At 36.9% G+C, this 22,875-nt stretch overlaps 1 long non-coding RNA gene and 1 other non-coding gene across 3 annotated transcripts; one reads left to right on the top strand and one right to left on the bottom strand.

Annotated features, from left to right (window-relative positions):
* Nucleotides 1-3,529: 3,529 nt before the first annotated feature.
* Nucleotides 3,530-8,112, bottom strand: LOC131655690 (uncharacterized). Of its 2 annotated transcripts, XR_009299845.1 has the most exons (9): nucleotides 7,974-8,112; nucleotides 6,179-6,328; nucleotides 5,767-6,094; nucleotides 5,408-5,652; nucleotides 5,124-5,333; nucleotides 4,941-5,032; nucleotides 4,767-4,868; nucleotides 3,885-4,207; nucleotides 3,530-3,782 (listed from the first exon to the last, which is right to left on the bottom strand). It is a non-coding gene; the product is annotated as an uncharacterized LOC131655690 (long non-coding RNA). The 2 variants fall into 2 exon arrangements; XR_009299846.1 differs by lacking the exon at nucleotides 4,941-5,032.
* A 12,088-nt stretch (nucleotides 8,113-20,200) lies between these two features.
* LOC131593689 (small nucleolar RNA R71) lies at nucleotides 20,201-20,307 on the top strand. The gene has a single exon (XR_009281074.1). It is a non-coding gene; the product is annotated as a small nucleolar RNA R71 (small nucleolar RNA).
* The last annotated feature ends 2,568 nt before the right edge of the window (nucleotides 20,308-22,875 follow it).

Raw genomic sequence — 22,875 nt, 5'->3', positions numbered from 1 at the left:
TTGGGGCGTAGGCCCCGATGTATGTTCTTTCCCACTTAGCGGAAGAGAAATGATTGAGGCGTAGGCCTCGGTGTATTTCTTAACCGTTATTTAGAGAAACGATTGTGGCGTAGGCCTCGATGTGCATTCTCTAAATATTCAAAAATTGTATTTCATTTAGAGAAACGATTGTGGCGTAGGCCTCGATGTGCATTCTCTAAATATTCAAAAAACTCTTTTTATGGCATGATTCAAGTCACAAATTAATTTCCCTTAAAAGACACCTAACCAAAAACATTTCAAAATACTTAATAAAGGCTCAGAGCTAATCAAAGTGAGGAAGTGATGCGATGCCTTGTAGTAGGTTTTCGTCCATCATGGAATCACACATAAAAGACACAAACCAATCTCTTTTCTCCCTTGCCTCCGAGGCATTCTTTAATCGGACACGTTATTTCCGCTCCATTCCCAGCTTAAGACTCCAGAGGTCGAGCAGCGGAGTGCGAATGTAACTTCGTCCACTAAAAAACACAAAAACAAACAAAAACTATTGAGCCGAACTACGGCGCTCTGATTCCTGAAAAGGATACGTAGGCATTGGGTCGCGGGGCCTAAGCGAGCACAACTATTTATAAACCTTATTTTCCCCGTGTTTCTTTCTTCTTTCATTTGCATGCATTCCCTTAGTAATTAAGCTTTAGATTTATACACCCTTAGAATAGAACAAACATAGGTGGATACCATCGAGTACGATGGGCGTGAGGGGTGCTAGCACCTTCCCCTCGCGTAACCGACTCCCGTACCCTCTCTCTGGTCGAAAGACCTCGTTCTTATTCATCTTAGGTTTGCTGACGTTCCTTTCCTTTTAGGATAGATATGTTAGTGGCGACTCTGCTGTTTATTTTCGCGAGCGTGCGACAACCGCCCCCATAACAGAATAACTATGGCGGTTGTGTCGGAACCACCCCCCATGATACACTAACCAGGGTAGTGCAGGCCTCCTCCGTAATAGAGTAGATAATTGCGGCGGTTATTAAAATATTTGCGGTTTTTTTCTAAATATATTTATTAATCGCCGCAATTAAAAACTTATCGCGGCAATTACGCAAATAATAAACCTTAGACTTTATTTATCACGTTTCATTAAAAAAACATTAAAAATATTTAAATATTAGAAACTAAATATAATATAAATATTATAATCTAAAGTAATTAAAAACATTAAAAAGTAAAATAAAAGAAAGAAAATACGTTGAAGCAAAGAGAAAAGAGACAAAAGAGAGGAAAAAAAGAAGGAGAAAAAACGAGAGAAAGAAAAGGGTTTGTAAAGAATAGGGTTTGGGTTTCGGAAGAACATGGTTTGCATTTGTGAAGGAAATAAAATAGGAAGAGATGAATCAAATCCTAACTCTACCGTACCGTAGTTGTACCAATCGACGACCATCATCGTCCTTCAAGCCTTGTCACATTTCTCTCAGTTCCAATCAAAAAACCCAACAACAACCTATTTTCACCTTCCCGTTTCTCTACATCAAATAGGGGAAGGTCTTAGACCCCGTTTCTCAAACTTCCCCCACCCACCTTGCTTGAGGTTTCAATTCTAAACCCCTTTTCTACTTTCCTTTTGGTATGGAAGTGCAAGTTGGAAGATCAAATTAGGCTTTTTTTTTCTCTCTCTATTTTTTTACTTTAACTTTTTAATACATGACTTGGTTTTTACATAAATAAAAGTTTCTTTAAGTGAAGCTTCACAAATTCTAAAATTTTCAACCAAAACTAGTGCTTTGGAAAGATCAAGTGGGAGTAACACTAACAATATTGATGGTATGTGTTGATTTCCTCTAATGATGTACAAAAATTTAAATTTCTATAAAAATAAGTTTTTCCTTTATGCAATGATGTGATTTTTTTTAGCTTTTATTGTTAGTAAAACTTTATGTTTTAGATCTTGATATCATGATTTTCACGGTGCTCTAGTTTTTATAATAAACTGTAAAATGTATCCGGATCCATATCGGTGATTCTTGCTTCAATTGTTCTCTCCTCTCTTCCTTCTTCCTTATGTGTATCTTTGACGATGAAGATACTTTTGTTTATTTGTGAGAAAATGAGCAGGAAATGAGAAAAGTTGGTGTTGCTTTACTAAAAGTGCCCTTTTGTAGGCACTTTATTCCAACAATCACATTCTATCTCAAGAGTCATGTCCCAATAGTCATGAAGAGAGAGAAGAGGAATTTAAATTTTATTTTAAATTTCAAAATAAAAACTTCATTGGCTTAATTATTCATCAACCTAAATAATCATCACATTAATGTATCTTTTATTTAAAGTCAAACTTTTAATTACATGAGTCATATTTAATGGATTAAAAATATAAACCAACAATCTCCCACTTGACTCATGTGACAACTTGATATTTTAATCTTATACCATAATTGTGCACCATTCATTAAAATACCAGAGTCATTATCTTTAATGAGCTAAAATGATCGGATCGTGGCGGTCACAAGTTATTCATCAACTTGATTCCTTCCAGTATCACGAATCAATCCAGTTCAAATAACTTTAAGGGACACAGTAATGTGTCTTTCATGTCCTTTTAATAAAAACACATTTATCATCACATATTAACAATAATGTATACAATATGATATGGATAACAAAACTAAGTAGAAACATAACTTTAATTGAATTCACAAGTGTCATACATTGAAATCACCAAGTCATTATCTTAATGAACTAAAATGATCGGATCATGGCGGTCACAAGTTATTCTTCAATTTGATTCCTTTCAATTATCATGAATCAATCCAATTCAAATAACTTCAAAGGACACAGTAATGTGTCTTTCAACAACACAGTAATGTGTACGTCCTTAATGTAATGATACATCATGATCATGTCCATAAGAGTACATTCTATTTTTTTTCAACAACACCATTTTGTTGTGGCGTCAGACAATTGTTCACATTCACCACAACTTTTGAGAAACTTTCACTACAAGGAAAAAGGAAGGTTGCGACCGTTTTTTTAGTAACGACGGTTCAAACCGTCACAAAACCTGGGTCGCGACAGTTTTTGTTCTGTTGCAAAACCATGTGTCGCCACTATGAACCGCGACGGTTGTAACAAGTGCCACTCCAACCGTCGTTACTACTCGCGACGGTTATAGAACTGCCATAAACCGTTATACGCAACGGTTTCTAACTGTCGTGAATTTTGTTAGTTGTGGTGTTTTCAATGTTTTTGGCGATAGTTTCAAACTGTTGTGAGTTTGATATTGGGCAGTTCTAACTGTCTCAAATTGTTTTAATAATATTCTTCCCCATTTCTTTTCCTGCTAACTCTTTATATTTATTTCTTTAAATTATTATTTTTTTATTTTGATAATATTTTATTTATTTTTTCTTTAAGTTTTTATTTTATTTTCTATAACTTTCTAACGAAATGAAATTGCAATAAAAAATTCAAATGTCAATTAAACATCATAATATATCAAGAAAAAGTGAGTTCCTTAATCATAACACAAGAAAACGTACAAATTCCTTAATCATAATACAAGAAAAAGTGCAAGTTCCTTAATCATAATGTCATATCAAATCTTAATCTTCTAATAAGCATCATAATGCCAAAAAAATGCAAGATCCATAGTCATTCTTGATAATAAGCATTATAATACAAAAAACTTAAATCATATCAAATCTTAATCTCTAATTAGTCTTTCTTGATGTTCCATTATCTTCAACTCGGTAGCTAGACTCAGAAGAACGTCTACCATCTCTAGATGATTCTAAGTATGATCCCTGAAAAAAGTATAAAAATAATACTCTTTTTATTTAACTTTTTAAACATGATTTACACTATTTAAAAACTCACTGAGAGTATATGTAATTATAAGAATATACCTGACTTCCACTAGAATTTCGCATTTGCATTAAGAGTGCAATCTCCTCCTTCCTAGCATTGTCCATTTGCTTTAGTAATGCAATTTGCTCCATCAACTCATCAATTCTTGAATTCTTTTCTTTAAGTGCATCAATCTCTTCTTGCATTTCCTTCATTTTTTCATTTGCTTCAGAAAAAGACGCAGATCTCGTAGATCTATTAATTCAAGATGTGGTACTCCAAGTCCCATACAACGAACATGTCCAGGATGTTCTTTTCCAAAGACTTTCTCAAATGCTTCATTTTGAGAAAGAGAGTCTTGAATTGCAGCTTGTAATTTCTCCTGCACATGCAAAAGAGCAAATTGAGTGACCAAATTCTTATTCTAAATTAATCACTTAGAGATTAGTATAAATCTCAATGAATATAAAGTCTTCTGTATCTTTTAATTCATCATAAAGTGATTGTATGTGTTGAAACTTATACATGTATTGGAAACAAATAAAGCTAGCACAAATTCTAGCTTTCCACCAAGAATTTTCAATTATAGAGAAACAAAATAATCAATTGTACTTTTAGTTAGTCTTAAATACAATGAAGTTGCTTCTGTTTTCATCAGATGCTTTCTAAACTAATTGCAAATAATAATATGGTTAATTATTTATTGTTAACATATATATACAAACATAGATGTAAAAGTAAACAAGGATAAAATAATTCAACGCAAAATCCTATACAAATATACAATTCTTATTGTTGGCAAGTCCTCAAAGAAAAACATGTTTATATTAACAAATAAATATATTAGATTCACCCCACCTTTAAGAGGTGCCAAAATGTTTATTTTTTCTCAAACCTTACAGAGTCTGACAAGTATCTCATAATAGTTAAGTTGCACTTACATTGTTGTTGTGGACATCTTCATTGATAAAAGATATGTCAATCTTTTTATGACAAATTGCATACATTTCTCCTCTGCTATATGTCCATCCATCTCTTAATTCCTATAAATAGGAAAAATATTAAGTATTTTTACTCTTAAGCATACAATCACCAATAAATAGATTTAGTCATACCAACTCATGTCGCTTCCTTGCAAGCGACTTAGATACGAGTGTATGCGGAATCTCAATTTTTCTCTATTTCTAGCATTTGTTCTTGCTATTTTCTACATTGGTATAAATTAAAAACAATCTTTAAAATACTTAGGAAAGCCTCATTTCTATATCAAAAATACAATAAAAAAACACTAATATTACCTGTGTTTTTTCTTTCCGCCTATATTGAACAAAAACAGCCCAGTCGTTTTTGTCAATACTTTTTGGAGAAGTTTTAAGATTTTCCTCCAATGTGAGATCCCATTTATAATATTTAGAAAACAAACGACATCGAGCATCTCTCCATTTCTTTCCCGTGGAAAGAAGAATCAATCTTTTGTCCTATCCATCTTCACCAACAACAAAATGAGCCTAGCCATAAAAATAAAAATTAGTTGAGAAAACAAATAATATATAAATAATATATAGTTGTTCATTAATGCTACCTTTATTTTTGAATTATAAAATGTTGTTTTGTTTTCCTCTGGAAGTTTTCTCCAACTATCGAACATTATAGGAAGGTCTTGAAACATTCTGACAAGTCTACCTAAATATCCTACTAACAAACGAGTTGCTGATCCTACTAGAAGACCATTTGAATCCCTATCAATAATTATCCTTGTTCCATCAGGAGTTCTTCCAATCAAATCTTGCACACATAAGCGTGTGTTTGAAATATGACGTGCCTCATCTATCATCATATAATAAAAGTAAACAAAATAATGCCATAACTCAACTGTGTAAAACACTTAAATTATTTAAAGATACTTTAACCATAAATTACTTACTAATAACATTTACATACCAATATTCAGAACTATTCACTTGATCAATTTCTGGCTCATCTTCTTCTACATCTTCAGAATGAGGGGATGAAATGGCTTGGTCAGGAAATGTCTCTGAAGAAAGTCATGGTTCTGTAGTTTGGATTGGGGTAGGGGTTATTGTTGTTGTTTGCGTAGTAACATGGGTAGTTGGTGTAGTTTGGAGTGGTGGAGGGGTTTTGTTGTTGTTGTTGTTGGTGTAGTTGTCGGAGGATTTATCGTAGTTGGTGGAGTTGCCGCTGAACGTAGGCACTTCCTGGATATTTCAAGATCTCCAGGTTGTACAAACATCGAACGACTCTTTAGAGACTAAAAATAAATGCATAAGTGAATATCAGTCAACAATTAAAACAATTAATTTGTGTAGAGTAGTGTTGAGAGTTTATTACTAACCCATAATGATTTTGAAGATGACGAAGAAGATTTGTAAATAAATTGAGAGAGTTGAGTCAGATTGAGAGCCTTCTTCTTTTTTTTTTATTCTCTTCTATTGTCTTGCGATATCCTTATATGATGAATTCATTCTTTTAAAACAAGCTTAAACTACAAGTATATATAATAAACAAGTTAGTACACTAAAAGTATTAAACATTTATAAACAATGATTCCAAGTGTGTGTCTGTTTCCTTTTTAGTGTTATAGTTGTGGTTTGAAGTTTGTCTTTACACAGTTGTACTTTATGTGTACTTCGCATTCACTATTGCATAGTTCCATTGGTACACAATTCTGTAACTATATTTTTTGCATCAGTTACACTCAAGAGCACTAATATGTAAAACTGGCTCCAACACAAGGCAATGTTAATTCCCAACATATAATCAAATTTATCAACTTCACCATATGACCGAATTTCAAAATTATAATGCTATACCATCTTTGAAGTTTTAAATAATATATATAATATTAAAACCTTAAAAAAGACAAAAATCTACAAACTTAAACATACAGACCTTGTAAGCTTTAGGTGTAAGATGCAAAATTAAAATAGAAAAGTAATAATGATGGCCATCTTATAAAAGTTAAAATGTTAAAACACTTTTCTAAATGGTAAGAAAACAATCAATTTAAATTGCTAAGAAAAGCATTCACTTGTTCTAAAAACTATTGTTGATTTTCAACAGTAGAAAATTAAAATGACAATAATATAAATGTATGTGCTAAAAACAATGAGTTTAAAATTTGTGTGTAAGATGCAAAGTTTGGGCGAGTGTTTTAATTGGCTAGTCAATATCACAAACTATTTTGAAAACTATAAATGATTTTCAATACTAACAATCAAGACTTTTATGAATAATTTCCCACAAAACTTGAGTAGTTATTTGATAAGCTTTTGGTTTTTCACTTCAAATTTAAAATTCTCTTGCTTTAGTCTAATGAGTTGAAAAAGTACATGTCATTGAGTAAGTCTTAGAGACAAACACAACATTTCAATTCTCAACTTACATGGAAGGAAGCAACTATTACTTCAAAAACAATAACTATGATACAGGAACTTTCCACAAGTGATCTTCTTTATTATCATTTGCAAAATCTCAATATCATTTTCAAAAAACTATGATACAGGAATTCACCACCACATGGCATTTTTATTTTCTACCATGCAATTTATCCCAAATGCTTTAACAAGTATTCAAAAAACACAATATCTCATATATAAATTAGAGACATGCTCGGCAAATTTTCTTGACCAAATTATGGTGTCAACATCACAAACTAAGGTGTCGTTTAAAAAATACGATGTCAACATCACAAAGATTAATTGGACCAAGGATTTCAATTTGTAACTTAGAGCTTAATTTGTAACCTGTAGTCAAATAACCTAGAGCTTCAACATCACAAACTATCGCAATTCCTTCCTCCACATAGCCAGTAACACAAAACAAAAGATTAGATTCAATGACAACAAACGCAACATCAAAATTTCAGTATAAACCAAAATTTTAGTACATTGCAGAAATCATAAACAAAGATTGCAAAAATGAGAACATGAGCAAACATGTCGCAACAAAAAATCAATGTCTTTTCATAATAACCAGAATTTCAGTACATTTCAGCACATAAACCTTTGATGAATAAAATAAAAGAAGCAATATTGTGTACATATCACTTAGGGTTTCTGCACATTAAGGTTTAGTGAATGGAGAAGGAAGAGATTGAAAAAAATAACTTAGGGTTTGAGACAACTAACCTATTAACAATAATTTTCCCTCTTTCCCTCTTCCTACAGTCGCAGCAATCGTAGATCACCTTTCCCTCTTCCTTCAGTCGCAGAACACCTTTCCTTCTTCAACCAGTTGCAGCAATCAAAGAGACACGAGTAGCCGCAAAATCAAAAATCGTATTTTTGTTTTAATCAATCTTTTAATTATAAGGTATTAGAGCGCGAAACAGAACAAAAACTATGAGGGCGGTTGGGCTTGAACCGACGCAGCCCAATTGGATATTTTTGAAGCGCTAAAGCCAAACAAAAAACATAAGGGCAGTTGGGCTTGAACCGTCGCAACTCTTTTGGATTTTTTTGAAGCGTTTGGGTTTTTTTTGCATTTTTGGGCTATTAAAAAACAAGGGCGGTTCAGTAATCATCGCAGTCTATATTTTAAGGCAGTTTGGCATTAAACCGTCGCAGTCCATGCAATTTTTTTTGAAAATCAAAGGGCAGTTGCAAAAAATCGCCGCTCGAACCGCCGTAATATGCATTAGAGGGCGGTTTTCAATGAACCGTCGCAACCTATGTGTCGTAAAATGGTATTTTTCTTGTACTGTTTGTAAATGAACCTAGACATTATCCTTTCTAATCAAGTTCAAAGACAACATATTGAACCTTTTGATCGCGACTTTACGTGTCTATTAGTCGGGATAACTGCAAGTGCACAGTCGTGTCGTGTAGTTTTAAAAGATATCGTATCCACAGGGACTATAAATCGACCTACCGTTATCTAAAGTTACTATGTAAAGCTAGGGCTACTAAAATTTTGATTGTTCCTAAGGGAGAGTGATGGTGAGAAATAAAGAATATAATAAAAGACAGGTATCAGTATGTATTTCATTTAACTTAAGGTAATCCGAAGGTCCATTGGCTTTTGCATAATTTAATTAAAAATCTTTACTAATTCAATTGGTTAAAAATCCTCGTCTCAAACTTTCGCTCTATTGATTCAGATTACTATCCTAATCCTAATGTACGCTTTCGTCATCCCATTAGATTTTAGAAGAGCTTTTTGGAAACAACGTAATTAATAAAATGCCTATTTTATGAAGTTGTTATCTATTTAAATCCCCTAATCTCAAACTTTCACTCTGTTGACTCGGAACATGCTAATATCCCTAACATACGCTTTCGCCATCCCGCTCGGGTGTAAAAACAATTTTTGAAAATAAATAAGTCCCAATTAGTTTTAATACGCTTTCGCCATCCTTAAAACTAATGTCCTATGTCTACTATCTGGTTAAAGATCTCAAACTTTCGCTCTGTTGATTTTAACCTTTGACCGTCTTAAGACCTCAAACTTTCGCTCTATTGGTTTTAAGACTTACTAATTAAATTAGACATACAAACCAAAAACAAGTGATATTTAATAAAACATAATTAAGCCAATTTATTTCGGATCCCACGGTTAACTTACTCTACATACCGATACCTTAGTAATTTAGCCAGACATATTAATACGGTTAAACATGCATAAATAGATTCGGTTTATAATAATAGGCATGTTAATAGGCATACAATATATCATGCAAATAAACATATAAATAAGGCGGTAAATATTAAACCTGAATTAAATAAATGGCAAGTAAATCTTCAAGTATCGAACCTCCACCACAGGTTGGCTGGATCGTTCTTCGGAATTTAAACAGACAGAAAATTAAAACAAGGAAATAAAAGCGATAAATCTAACGTAAGGCTAGATTTATAAAAAGTTCACAACAATTTCCGGTGTAGAAATCGTTGTGAGAAAATAAGTGTTTGAATGAAAGCAGAATGAAAAATATGATTCGCGGTACAATTTCGGCAGCACTTCGTTAGCAGGAAATCGGACCCCTTGGAAGTGAGGTAGCAGGTTCTATTTATAGGGGAGGTTTTGCTGTGACGTTGCGTGAAAAGAGGAACTCAGCAGACTTGGACTTGGAGACGTGCGTCTCCGATTCTTGGGGAAGTTCTGTTGAATGACTTGAGACGTGCGTCTCAAGTGGAGTAAAAGTAGGGGGAGCTGGAGAAGGGCGTCTCCACTCTGGTGACGTGGCGTAGAACATTGGAGACGTGCGTCTCCATGTGCTGGCAAGGTTTTGGGCCACGCGCCTTGGGTTCCTTTGTGGGCTGAATTGTCTCTTTTTGGCCTTTGGGTCTTATTTGCACCCCTCTTTCACTTCAGCACTCCTTTTTCATCTTTTAGGCATAAATGTTGGTTGTTTTAGCTCCATTTCTTCTCTTTTTCACAATTAGTCATAAGAAGAGTGTAAAACCTGAAACAAAGCAAAAACTCGCGTAATATCATAATAAATCAATATAATAAACAGAAAATGCTATAAATATCTATGGATTTCAAGCTAAATATACGATATAAAACCGTGTTATCAAATTCCCCCAGACTTGAACCTTTGCTTGTCCTCAAGCAAAATAACAAGATAGAAATGGGAGGACAGCGAAATGAAACACGCTTCCACCACGTCGTTCGGTCATACTCAGCTACATTGTGTTCTTGTTTGAAAATAATGTTGCAGATCCAAACAATAAACTTATAGTAGCGACACTAGACAACTCCCAGTATGTATACCAATCCGAATCATGCCATTATAGCTCGACCTTTTTGACTCGTCATCATGTTTTACCCTTTTCATTCGCGCGCAATCACATTAAGCCCATTATCTTGACACGCACATAGCAGAGTAGTCGGTTAGTGACTATGATCCTTCTTATGGAGTTCTGGCACAGTTACGTGGTATACTCCTTAGCGCTCATTTGAGGATTGTGGGGAATAGGACAATATTCCTTTCTACCAAGTTCAGTACCAGATGACTTCTGAACCAATCAACAATGAGTTTTTAAATTCTTTGTATTTGAGATTTGCGACCGTTAGGTTAAATGATATTGTGAGGATCACCTTACTTAGTAGGCACATTTCTTATTATGGTTAAGCACATAATTATTATTATGAGGATCATACACTTATATTCATCGACTCTCTGCGTAGTTGGTACGTACCTAAGACGGTGCCGACTGCTAGAATAAACTACTAAGGGTTACTTCCAAAATTAAAGTCGATGGTTTCGGTATAAAGGGTATTCAAATCGGTTACGCATACTTGGGGGTTTTAGAGTGTAGGAACAATAAGGATATTGACTTAAATCTTAGCCAATTGCTATGCGTTTGGTGTTTAAGTAGCTTCGTATTTCTCAAACGTGTGGGATTTTTGCGTTTATCGTTTAAGAGCAAAATTTTTTTGTTATGGCTCAAGAAACTGGAAGAAATTGAAATAACTACGGAATTATAAAGATAATACTTGAAATTCCATAAATATTCTTTATTGAATTAGAAAAAACATTACAAGGAAGGGAAATAAAACTAGAAAAAAAAAGAGGAAAATAAACTAAAGCAAGTAATACGACTCCCCCAGACTTAAAAGATGCAGTGTCCTCAATGCATGAGAACTACTCCTCAGTGTTGCGGTTGCGAGAACTGCTTGCGCCTCTTGTACGAACACGACGACGTCTATCAGTAGGAGAGCCATTCACACGAATGTTAAGATCATGCAATTGTGTAGCAATTTCAGTGTATTGGCCTTCGTTCCTAATAGCATAGTCACGGTGCTCCTGTTGCATCTCTCGAATAAGCCTCAGTGTTTCATTTTGATTTTTCTGCATAGCTTGAAATAGGTGGTCTTGTCGTTGAATTGCAGCATACATGGCATCAAGAGTGATAGGCGGAGGGTTGTTTTGAGGAGGTTGGTTGTCATCAGCTTGTCCTTGGTTGAGTTCTTCTTCATTTGCATCCACAGGTTCATTAGGATGTTCAGGTTGGTTATCTTGAGGATTGTCTTCAATAAGCCTCCAACGCTGAACATAACGGATGTTGATTCTTTCGGGGCACGGAAGGATGACATAAGGAATCAGAACTTTATTGACGACCAAAGTGTATCGGCCATCATGGCGGGGTGAAACCAAGTGGGAGTCACGGCAATAAGTGAGGTCGAGTGATTGAGCAGGCATCATGAGATGAGAGAGTGAAAGGAGGTCATCACCAAGACCTAAGGCACAGGCCAAGGAAGTAATTATTCCGCCAAACAGAAAGGGGTTTGTAGCGTGGGCGTTGACACAGCTTTGGATGTGTTGGAGCATAAAAGGTGCGGCGTTGAAACGGTGATTGTTTAGCGCACAGTAAAGGAAAAATAGTTCATGTTGATTTACCTTATGGTTGTTGGATCTCGCAAAAATAGTATGCCCCAGAACACGTTGAAAATAACGTATAGCGGGGTTTTGAATGTGAGAAGCATGTAGAGCCCTCCAACCAGTAGGAACTTCGCCAGTGAGATTAAACCACAGGTCGAAAGCATGTTGCTCCCATGAACGACCATTGAGTTCTTGAAAGATAGTGCAGAGAGCATTTGGTGACGTATTAAAGTGCAAGTACGTAGCCACTACTTCTTGATCCAAAGTATATTCACGGTTGAACATCCGAAATTGGATGCTACCGGTTGAGAGCGGTTGATCGGAAGGAGTGTCGTAGTTGAAAGAACTCAAGAATTCTAAGACGAGCGGCTCATAAGTTGGTACGGGTTCGGTACAAAGATGGTGTAGGCTAGATTTAGTGAGTAAACGGGTGACACCATCAATGAGGCCTAGAGTTTCCAGACATTCGATGTTCACAAATTTTGTGGGAACAACCGAACGTTCGTAGAAAGCGAGATATTTGGTTCTTTGAGCATCGTTGTCGTCTTCTCGGAAGATAACATTGTTAAGGTTCGGGGGTGGTCTCTCTGGACGCACACTACGGATGATTGAACGTGGAGGCATGGTGAGGTTAGAAAGAAAAATAGAATGGATAGTAGAAGGGTAGAAAAAAAATGGTTTGAAGGTTGTGAAAAATAAGAGTGGTGGTGGTGTGGTTTTATAGTGAGGTTTGAAAATGGTGTGGTTAATGGAGAATTAAAATGGAATTATGGTGGTGTTTGAAGTTTGAATGGAATAGAAGATTGGGAAATGATGAAGAGTTAAGAGGTGAATGATGGGGGATGAATGAGGTTAATGGTGTTTAAATGGAAGAAATAATGGGAAGAATGAAGAAGATTGAATGATGAATTTTGAAATTCAAATTGAAAATTCAAAAGGGAATAAAGATGCCTCTGCGTGGTCAGACGCAGACTGCTGGCCTTGGGGGACGCGCGTCTTAGGCAGTCAGTCTGCTGGGGAACAGAGTATGGAGACGGTCGTCTCCTGTCCTTTGCATGCAAAGGCTGGTCCCACAGAGGTGGAGACGTGCGTCTCCTATCCTAGGGACATGCCCATTTCGCATGTGGTGCTATAGTCACGTGCTGACAGATACAAAAAGTATGAGAATAGCACAGATGGGACATGTGATGTTACTATAAACAGCTAAATACCAGACTGAGTGAGTTATATGCATTCATAAATATATAGCAGTCAGACAGCAGAATATTATAACACAACAGCAGTAATGAATAAAATATTGCATTTCGAATTAAAAACTGGTGTTGAATGTAGACAGAAACAGAATGAAAAAATGCAGAAAATTAAATTCTAAACTAGGAATTGGAAATTACTAAAACTAGAAATAAAATCTAAAAATCTAAATGGTAACATCTAGCCACGTCTATTGTTGTGCACATTAGAATAAATGTGTTTGAAGACTTCGTCGAACTGAGCATTGACGGTGTCGATGAAATCGAAGAAATGCATTTGCAAAGTGTGTAGCTCGTTGCGCACGTGTTGTACATCTTGTTGTAGTGCAGTGATGGCTTGCTCGTGCGTGTTCAGATTAGGCATTCTTTGATTTACTGATGCGGTGGATGCAGCGGGTTGTTGTGGCTCGAGCTCGACATCAGTCATATCAACAGTGTAATCATCAGCAGAATCTTCAGAAGGAGTCTCAAGCTCATACTCGGGTATAGGTTCATCTTCAGAAAGAGGTTCATAATCAGGAATGGGTTCATCTTCAGGATTAGGGTCATAGTATCCAGGAGGAGTGTCAGGCTCAGATTCTGATACGTGCATTTCCTCATCAAAATGTTCATAAGCTTGAGGGGTTTCAGGTGAGGGTTCTCTCTCAGGAATCTGACCATAGTAAAGCCAGTTGGCAGGGTTGTGCACACTCGTCCTAGGACTCGGTAAGGTGAACTGATCCAATACTTTGTTGTCAATGAGCAAATCAAACCGATCAGGTCCAAGGTTACCGATGATACCTCGGTTAAAGCAGAAGTGAATGTCCATAGAGTTGTGGGAACCAAGAGGTGTCAACCTAAGCAAAGGTACTCTCATTCCTATAGCATTAGCAATCATGGTGACAAATCCGCCGATCCTAATAGGTGAAACTTCGTCTTGCGTGATGCGCTCGAAGTTTGTTAGCATGAATGCGATGGCATTGACTGGGCGATTCTAAGAGGAGCAGAACATGATGAATAACTCTTCTCTAGAAACTTCAGTGACATTATCGGGTTTTCCAAAAATGTAGTGAGCAATGATCTTATGGAAGTATCTGAAAGCGGGGTTATGGATGTTCTCAGATTGGAATTCGTTCTCTTTAGGGTTGTCGTTTCCAGTGATCTTGCCCCAGTATCTTTCCAACTCCCAGTAAGCAAGACTGTCTTCAGCTACTTTGGTGTATGCATCTGATCCATGAGGTAGCTCTAGCATTTCAGCAAAATCTCGGATGCAAAAATTAAATTCCATACCAAAGAGTCTAAAGAGAATGACTCCTTTTCTCAGTCCTTGTCCACAGTTGGGAAGATAGGTCAGGGAGCTCAAGAATTCCAGAGTGAGCTTCCGGTAGGTACTAAACTTGCGGAACAAGTGAGAACCAGTCCACCCGATTTGGTCTAGCAGGTGCAAAACGCTCTCTTCGACACCAAGTCGTACCATAGTCGGTTGGTGAGGGTAGCAAGTCAAATCCATTTGTCTTTCAGCTAGCTTATCAAATCTTGCTTCTTGTCCTCTACCACGGAACACAACTTCCATATTATCGACTTCTTGCATCTTAGTTAGTAGTTAAGAAAAACCTAGAAGTTGAAAATATTAAGATTAAGTTAGAATTAGGCTAGTGTTTATTTAAAATAAAAATAAAAATAAAATTAAATAACAAGTTATAATAATAAATATAATTATAAAAGGAAATATTTTCTCGAATTAAGATAGCAGTTATAATTATAATAATTAATATAAGATGTATGAAAAAAAAGGTAAAAATGATTAAAATTAAAATAATTAAAAATAGAATAGATTATTTAAATGAAAATTAAAAGGTTAAAAATAAAATAAAATAAAATAAAAGAATAAATAAATGTGGGTTGTCTCCCACCAAGCGCTTTGTTTTATGTCGTAAGCTCGACGATTTTAAAAATAGAAAACTATTTTTTCGAATGAGCGGGCAGCTCGTCAAGTTTAAAAACTTCGATGTTTTCATCGTGTTCGAGATGATGGTAATACTTTAGACGTTGCCCATTTACGACAAAAGGTTTTACAGTTTCTCCTTTGATTTCTGTCGCTCCACTCGGAAATATGTTAGTTATTTCGAAAGGGCCAGACCATCTAGATCGTAACTTACCAGGAAATAATTTTAGTCTAGAATTAAATAAAAGTACTTTATCGCCTATGCTAAAATTTTTCCTAGATATACGCTTGTCGTGCCATTTTTTCGTTCTCTCTTTATAGATTTTGGCGTTTTCATAAGCGTCTTGTCTAAGTTCTTCTAATTCGTTTATGTCTAGAAGTCGTTTCTCACCAGCGGCAGTGTAGTTTAGGTTTAAGTTCTTAATGGCCCAATAGGCTTTATGTTCTAACTCTACTGGGAGGTGGCATGATTTTCCATAAACGAGTTTGAATGGGGTAGTTCCTATTGGAGTTTTGAAAGCTGTTCTATAAGCCCATAAAGCTTCATTTAGCTTGGTTGACCAATCTTTCCTAGATATAGCAACAGTTTTCTCCAATATTTGTTTTATTTCGCGGTTAGATACTTCTACTTGTCCGCTTGTTTGTGGATGGTATGGTGTAGCTATTCGATGATTTACTCCATATTTTCGAAGGAGTTTCTCAAGTATTCTTGAAATGAAATGGGAACCACCATCGCTAATTACCAATCTTGGCACACCGAACCTAGGAAATATGACGTTTTTGAAGAGTTTGATAACTACTCGTGTATCGTTTGTAGGAGAGGCGATAGCCTCTATCCATTTTGAAACGTAATCGACGGCTACAAGTATATATTGATTTCCAAACGATGACGGAAACGGTCCCATAAAGTCTATTCCCCAAACGTCAAATATTTCTACTTCTAGAATGCCTTTTTGAGGCATTTCATCACGTCTCGAAATGTTTCCGGTTTGTTGGCATCTATCACAGTTTATTACAGCAAAATAAACGTCTTTCCACAGGTTGGGCCAGAAAAGTCCAGATTGAAGGATTTTGGCGCAGGTTCTAGATGTGCTATGGTGTCCTCCACACGGTGCAGAATGGCAGTGTGTTATTATACTTCCTATTTCTTCCTCGGGTACACAACGTCTAAAGATTCCATCAGGCCCTCTTTTGAACAGGAGTGGGTCGTCCCAATAGTAATGTTTTAGGTCATGGAAGAATTTCTTCTTCTGTTGGTAACTTAGATCAGGAGGAAGCACACCAGCAGCTAGGTAGTTTACGAAATCTGCATACCAAGGTGTGTCAGAGCGGGCTAAAGCTATTTCAGCTAAGTTGTTGGTTTCAGCGTTTGGATGCTATGGTTCGAATTCATTTGCTTCTAACTGAGCGATGAGTCTTTCATAAGGGAAATCATCGTCAATTGGTACTTGTTCGGGTTTTAGATTTTCCAATCGAGAGAGGTGATCTGCTACGACATTTTCAGTGCCCTTTTTATCTTTAATTTCCAGGTCAAACTCTTGTAGTAACAAAATCCATCTTAAAAGTCTTGGTTTGGCGTCTTTCTTGGTTAGGAGGTACCTAATGGCAGCGTGGTCAGTGTATATGATTATTTTGGCTCCTACCAGGTAAGAACGGAACTTGTCTAATGCAAATACGACAGCTAGTAATTCCTTTTCTGTCGTGGCGTAATTCATTTGAGCTTCGTCTAGGGTTCTACTCGCATAGTATATGACATGTAGTTTCTTATCTTTTCTTTGCCCTAGAACGGCTCCTACAGCATAATCACTCGCGTCACACATTATTTCGAAAGGCTCATTCCAGTCGGGAGGTTGCATAATTGACGCAGAGATTAATGCTCGTTTAAGCGTATGAAATGCTTCAGTGCATTTATCGGTAAAAATGAATTCGGCGTCTTTCATTAGTAGTTCAGTTAAGGGTTTTGTAATTTTAGAGAAATCCTTAATGAAACGTCGGTATAAACCAGCGTGTCCTAGAAAACTTCTTATTTCTCTAACGGTTTTGGGAGGTTGAAGGTTTTCGATAATTTCAATTTTGGCTTTATCTACTTCGATCCCTCTATCGGATACGATGTGTCCAAGTACAATTCCTTGTCGAACCATGAAATGGCATTTTTCCCAATTAAGGACTAGGTTTACGCTTACGCATCATTTACGTACCAGTTCAAGGTTCTCTAAACATGTTTCGAAACTTCCTCCACAGACAGAGAAGTCGTCCATAAAGACCTCCATTATTCCATCTAGGAAGTCGGCAAATATTGCCATCATGCATCTTTGGAAGGTCGCGGGTGCATTGCAAAGCCCAAAAGGCATTCGTCTATAGGCGAATGTACCATAGGGACAGGTAAATGTGGTCTTCTCTTGGTCGTCAGGGTGGATAGGAATTTGGAAAAATCCGGAGTATCCATCCAGATAACAGAAATGCGAGTGTTTAGCTAGGCGTTCGAGCATTTGATCTATGAAAGGTAAAGGGAAATGGTCTTTTCGGGTAGCTTTGTTTAGCTTCCTATAGTCAATGCACATTCTCCATCCAGTTTGGGTACGTTGTGCTACAGATTCGCCTTTAGCGTTAGTGATTACAGTAACTCCTCCTTTCTTTGGTACAACGTGAACAGGGCTAACCCATTTACTATCGGATATAGGATATATTATTCCGGCTTCTAGCAGTTTTTGGATTTCCTTTTTAACCACATCGCTCATAATAGGATTTATCCGCCTTTGATGTTCTCTAGAGGTTTTACAGTTGTCTTCGAGCATAATGCGGTGCATACAGAGGGAAGGACTTATTCCTTTCAAATCTGATATGTTATATCCTAAGGCGGTTGGGTATTTTCTTAGGACAGTAAGTAATTTTACAGTCTCGGTTTGTCCTAAGTTGGCGTTCACTATAACCGGTTGGTTTAGTTCTTCGTCTAGGAATTCGTATCTAAGATCGGTAGGAAGTGTTTTCCGTTCTATAGCAGGTTTCTTTGGTCCAGGTATAGGATCAGGAGTAAGTGCCAAGCATTCACTCAAGTGGTTATCTTGATATTCCCCTCGCCAGTTGTCATCTTCAAGGATTGGCGGTATAGGAATTTTTAGGATCTCGGTTTCCTTATTTGGCTCGGATTGTATTTCATTAACACACTCGTCGATTATGTCAGCAGAACAGCATGTGTCAATTATAGAAGGTGCTTTTAGGAATTGGGAAAGGATAAATTCTATTTTCTCTTCTCCTACTTCGAAAGTAAGCTTTCCTCGCTTTACGTCTATAATTGCACCAGCGGTTGCTAAAAATGGTCTTCCTAATATGATCGGGATGTTAGAATCTTCTTGGATATCCATAATGATGAAGTCAGTTGGGATGTAGAATTGACCTACACGAACAGGGATATTCTCTAACATTCCTACAGGGTATTTTACTGAACGATCAGCTAGTTGAAGAGACATTCTCGTTGCTTTAAGCTCACCTAGATTTAGTTTCTTACAGGTTGAAAGAGGCATCAAACTAACACTAGCTCCTAAATCGCACAGGGCCTTCTCTATAATGGTTTTACCTATTACGCAGGGTATAGAGAAACTACCAGGGTCTTTCAGTTTTGGAGGCATGTTATTTTGGATGATAGCGCTACATTCAGCGGTAAGCGTTACGGTTTCGTTATCCTCGAGTTTCTTTTTGTTTGATAAGATTTCTTTTAGGAATTTAGCGTACGAAGGCATTTCAGTTATGGCTTCTGTGAATGGTATGGTTCTATTTAATTGTTTCAGAAGTTCTACAAATCTTTTAAATTGCGCTTCGGTTTTTGATTTAGCTAATCTCTGAGGATAAGGAATTGGTGGCTTATAAGGTGGTGGTGGAACATAAGGTTTTTCCTTTTCAGATTCCACTTCTTTATTGTTCTCTTTAGTCTTAGCAGCTTGGTCGTCAGTTGAGGTCCTTTGGGTTTCCTTTGGCTCTTGTTGTGACATGGGTACGTTTTGAGTTCTAGGATCAATGGGTCCATCGTAATTCGTTCCACTTCGTAGTGTTATTGCGTTCGCATGTCCTTTAGGATTAGGTTGTGGTTGAGCAGGAAACGTGCCAGCAGGGGCAGCAGTAGGTGCTTGTTGTTGAGCTACTTGTGAGATTTGAGTTTCTAGCATTTTGTTATGCGTAGCTAAAGCATCTACTTTGTTCGATAGTTGTTTTAGTTGCTCGCTATTGTGAATGTTTTGATTCAGGAAGTCTTTGTTGGTTTGTTGTTGGGAAGCTATAAAGTTTTCCATCATGATTTCTAGATTCGACTTCCTAGGGGTGTTTTGAGCAGCTACAGGCGCTTTTTGGTAGCCAGGTGGTACAGCAGGTGCTTGTCCAGGTGCGTACAATGCATTGTTGTTTTTATAGGAAAAGTTCAGGTGGTTTTTCCATCCAGGGTTGTACGTGTTAGAGTAAGGGTTTCCTTGAGCATAATTTACTTGATCAGATGGGGCTCCAGTCAAGAGTTGACATTCGGCAACTACATGTCCAATCAATCCACAGATCTCGCAGTTAGGTGTTACAGCAGCAGCGGTGGCTGAAGGAGTGATGGTTAAATTCTCGATCTTTTGAGTTAAAGCGTCTACTTTCGCATTAACGCGGTCTATACCACTTACTTCGTACATTCCTCCTTTGGTTTGGGCTTTCTCTAGAGCGGCTCGTTCTCCTCCCCATTGGTAATGGTTTTGTGCCATGTTCTCTATGAGGTTATATGCTTCATCATGAGGCTTGTCCATTAATGCTCCGCCAGCAGCGACATCTATAGTCATTTTAGTGTTATATAAGAGACCACCATAGAAAGTATGGATGATCAGCCATGGTTCGAGTCCATGATGAGGGCATAGTCTAAGCATGTCCTTGTAACGTTCCCAAGCTTCGAAGAGTGATTCGTTATCTTTCTGGGTAAATCCGTTGATTTGACCTCTAAGCATAGCAGTTTTGCTAGGCGGAAAGTATCTCGCTAAGAATACTCTCTTCAATTCATCCCATGTAGTTATGGAGTTTGAAGGCAGGGATTGAAGCCATGCTCTAGCTCTATCTCTCAAGGAGAAAGGAAAGAGACGTAATCGAATAGCTTCGGAACTAACGTTGTTAGCTTTGACAGTGTCGGCGTATTGCACGAACACAGATAAATGGAGGTTAGGGTCGTCTATAGGGCTTCCAGAGAATTGATTCTGTTGAACAGCTTGGACCAGCGAAGGTTTCAGTTCGAAATTGTTTAACTCAATCGCAGGTGGTGCGATACTTGAGTGCGGTTCAGCGCGCGAAGGAGCGGCATGGTCTCTAAGCGGACGAAGAGCAGCCATCTCTAACTTTGGGGTGATTTGATTAATTTGATCAGTAAAAGTCAATTCCTGATTAATAGGAATTGGTGCTACTTCGGGAAGATTGCGAGCTCGACGTTTGACGTTAATGAAACGTTCGATCTCGTTAATTCGTTGTATTAAATCTCCTCCTTGTGAACGAGTATTTGGCATACAATCGTTCAGAAAGAAAGGGAAGAATTGTCCTAGTCTCTACGGTGTAACAGTGAGTTACGATATCGACTTAAATAGTCCCCGGCAACGGCGCCAAAAACTTGATCGCGACTTTACGTGTCTATTAGTCGGGATAACTGCAAGTGCACAGTCGTGTCGTGTAGTTTTAAAAGATATCGTATCCACAGGGACTATAAATCGACCTACCGTTATCTAAAGTTACTATGTAAAGCTAGGGCTACTAAAATTTTGATTGTTCCTAAGGGAGAGTGATGGTGAGAAATAAAGAATATAATAAAAGACAGGTATCAGTATGTATTTCGTTTAACTTAAGGTAATCCGAAGGTCCATTGGCTTTTGCATAATTTAATTAAAAATCTTTACTAATTCAATTGGTTAAAAATCCTCGTCTCAAACTTTCGCTCTATTGATTTAGATTACTATCCTAATCCTAATGTACGCTTTCGCCATCCCATTAGATTTTAGAAGAGCTTTTTGGAAACAACGTAATTAATAAAATGCCTATTTTATGAAGTTGTTATCTATTTAAATCCCCTAATCTCAAACTTTCGCTCTGTTGACTCGGAACATGCTAATATCCCTAACGTACGCTTTCGCCATCCCGCTCGGGTGTAAAAACAATTCTTGAAAATAAATAAGTCCCAATTAGTTTTAATACGCTTTCGCCATCCTTAAAACTAATGTCCTATGTCTACTATCTGGTTAAAGATCTCAAACTTTCGCTCTGTTGATTTTAACTTTTGACCGTCTTAAGACCTCAAACTTTCGCTCTATTGGTTTTAAGACTTACTAATTAAATTAGACATACAAACCAAAAACAAGTGATATTTAATAAAACATAATTAAGCCAATTTATTTCGGATCCCACGGTTAACTTACTCTACATACCGATACCTTAGTAATTTAGCCAGACATATTAATACGATTAAACATGCATAAATAGATTCGGTTTATAATAATAGGCATGTTAATAGGCATACAATATATCATGCAAATAAACATATAAATAAGGCGGTAAATATTAAACCTGAATTAAATAAATGGCAAGTAAATCTTCAAGTATCGAACCTCCACCACAGGTTGGCTGGATCGTTCTTCGGAATTTAAACGGACAGAAAATTAAAACAAGGAAATAAAAGCGATAAATCTAACGTAAGGCTAGATTTATAAAAAGTTCACAACAATTTCCGGTGTAGAAATCGTTGTGAGAAAATAAGTGTTTGAATGAAAGCAGAATGAAAAATATGATTCGCGGTACAATTTCGGCAGCACTTCGTTAGCAGGAAATCGGACCCCTTGGAAGTGAGGTAGCAGGTTCTATTTATAGGGGAGGTTTTGCTGTGACGTTGCGTGAAAAGAGGAACTCAGCAGACTTGGACTTGGAGACGTGCGTCTCCGATTCTTGGGGAAGTTCTGTTGAATGACTTGAGACGTGCGTCTCAAGTGGAGTAAAAGTAGGGGGGGCTGGAGAAGGGCGTCTCCACTCTGGTGACGTGGCGTAGAACATTGGAGACGTGCGTCTCCATGTGCTGGCAAGGTTTTGGGCCACGCGCCTTGGGTTCCTTTGTGGGCTGAATTGTCTCTTTTTGGCCTTTGGGTCTTATTTGCACCCCTCTTTCACTTCAGCACTCCTTTTTCATCTTTTAGGCATAAATGTTGGTTGTTTTAGCTCCATTTCTTCTCTTTTTCACAATTAGTCATAATAAGAGTGTAAAACCTGAAACAAAGCAAAAACTCGCGTAACATCATAATAAATCAATATAATAAACGGAAAATGCTATAAATATCTATGGATTTCAAGCTAAATATACGATATAAAATCGTGTTATCACCTTTCATCTTCTGTAATGTCCTTTATAATGGTTGCAGGTTTCTCATCTATTATTAATGTCATGTCTAAATCCATAACACCACACTAGTAATCGCGAAGATTTAAAGCACGCTCATACGCAGGGACGGACCTACCTACAGCCATGTGGAGGCAGTGGCCCCACTATAATT

This window comes from Vicia villosa, linkage group LG3 (assembly GCF_029867415.1).
Source record: "Vicia villosa cultivar HV-30 ecotype Madison, WI linkage group LG3, Vvil1.0, whole genome shotgun sequence".
Classification (NCBI taxonomy): Eukaryota; Viridiplantae; Streptophyta; class Magnoliopsida; order Fabales; family Fabaceae; genus Vicia; species Vicia villosa.
The sequence above is the reverse complement of the archived record's forward strand: the minus strand, read 5'-3'. Positions and strand labels throughout refer to the sequence as shown.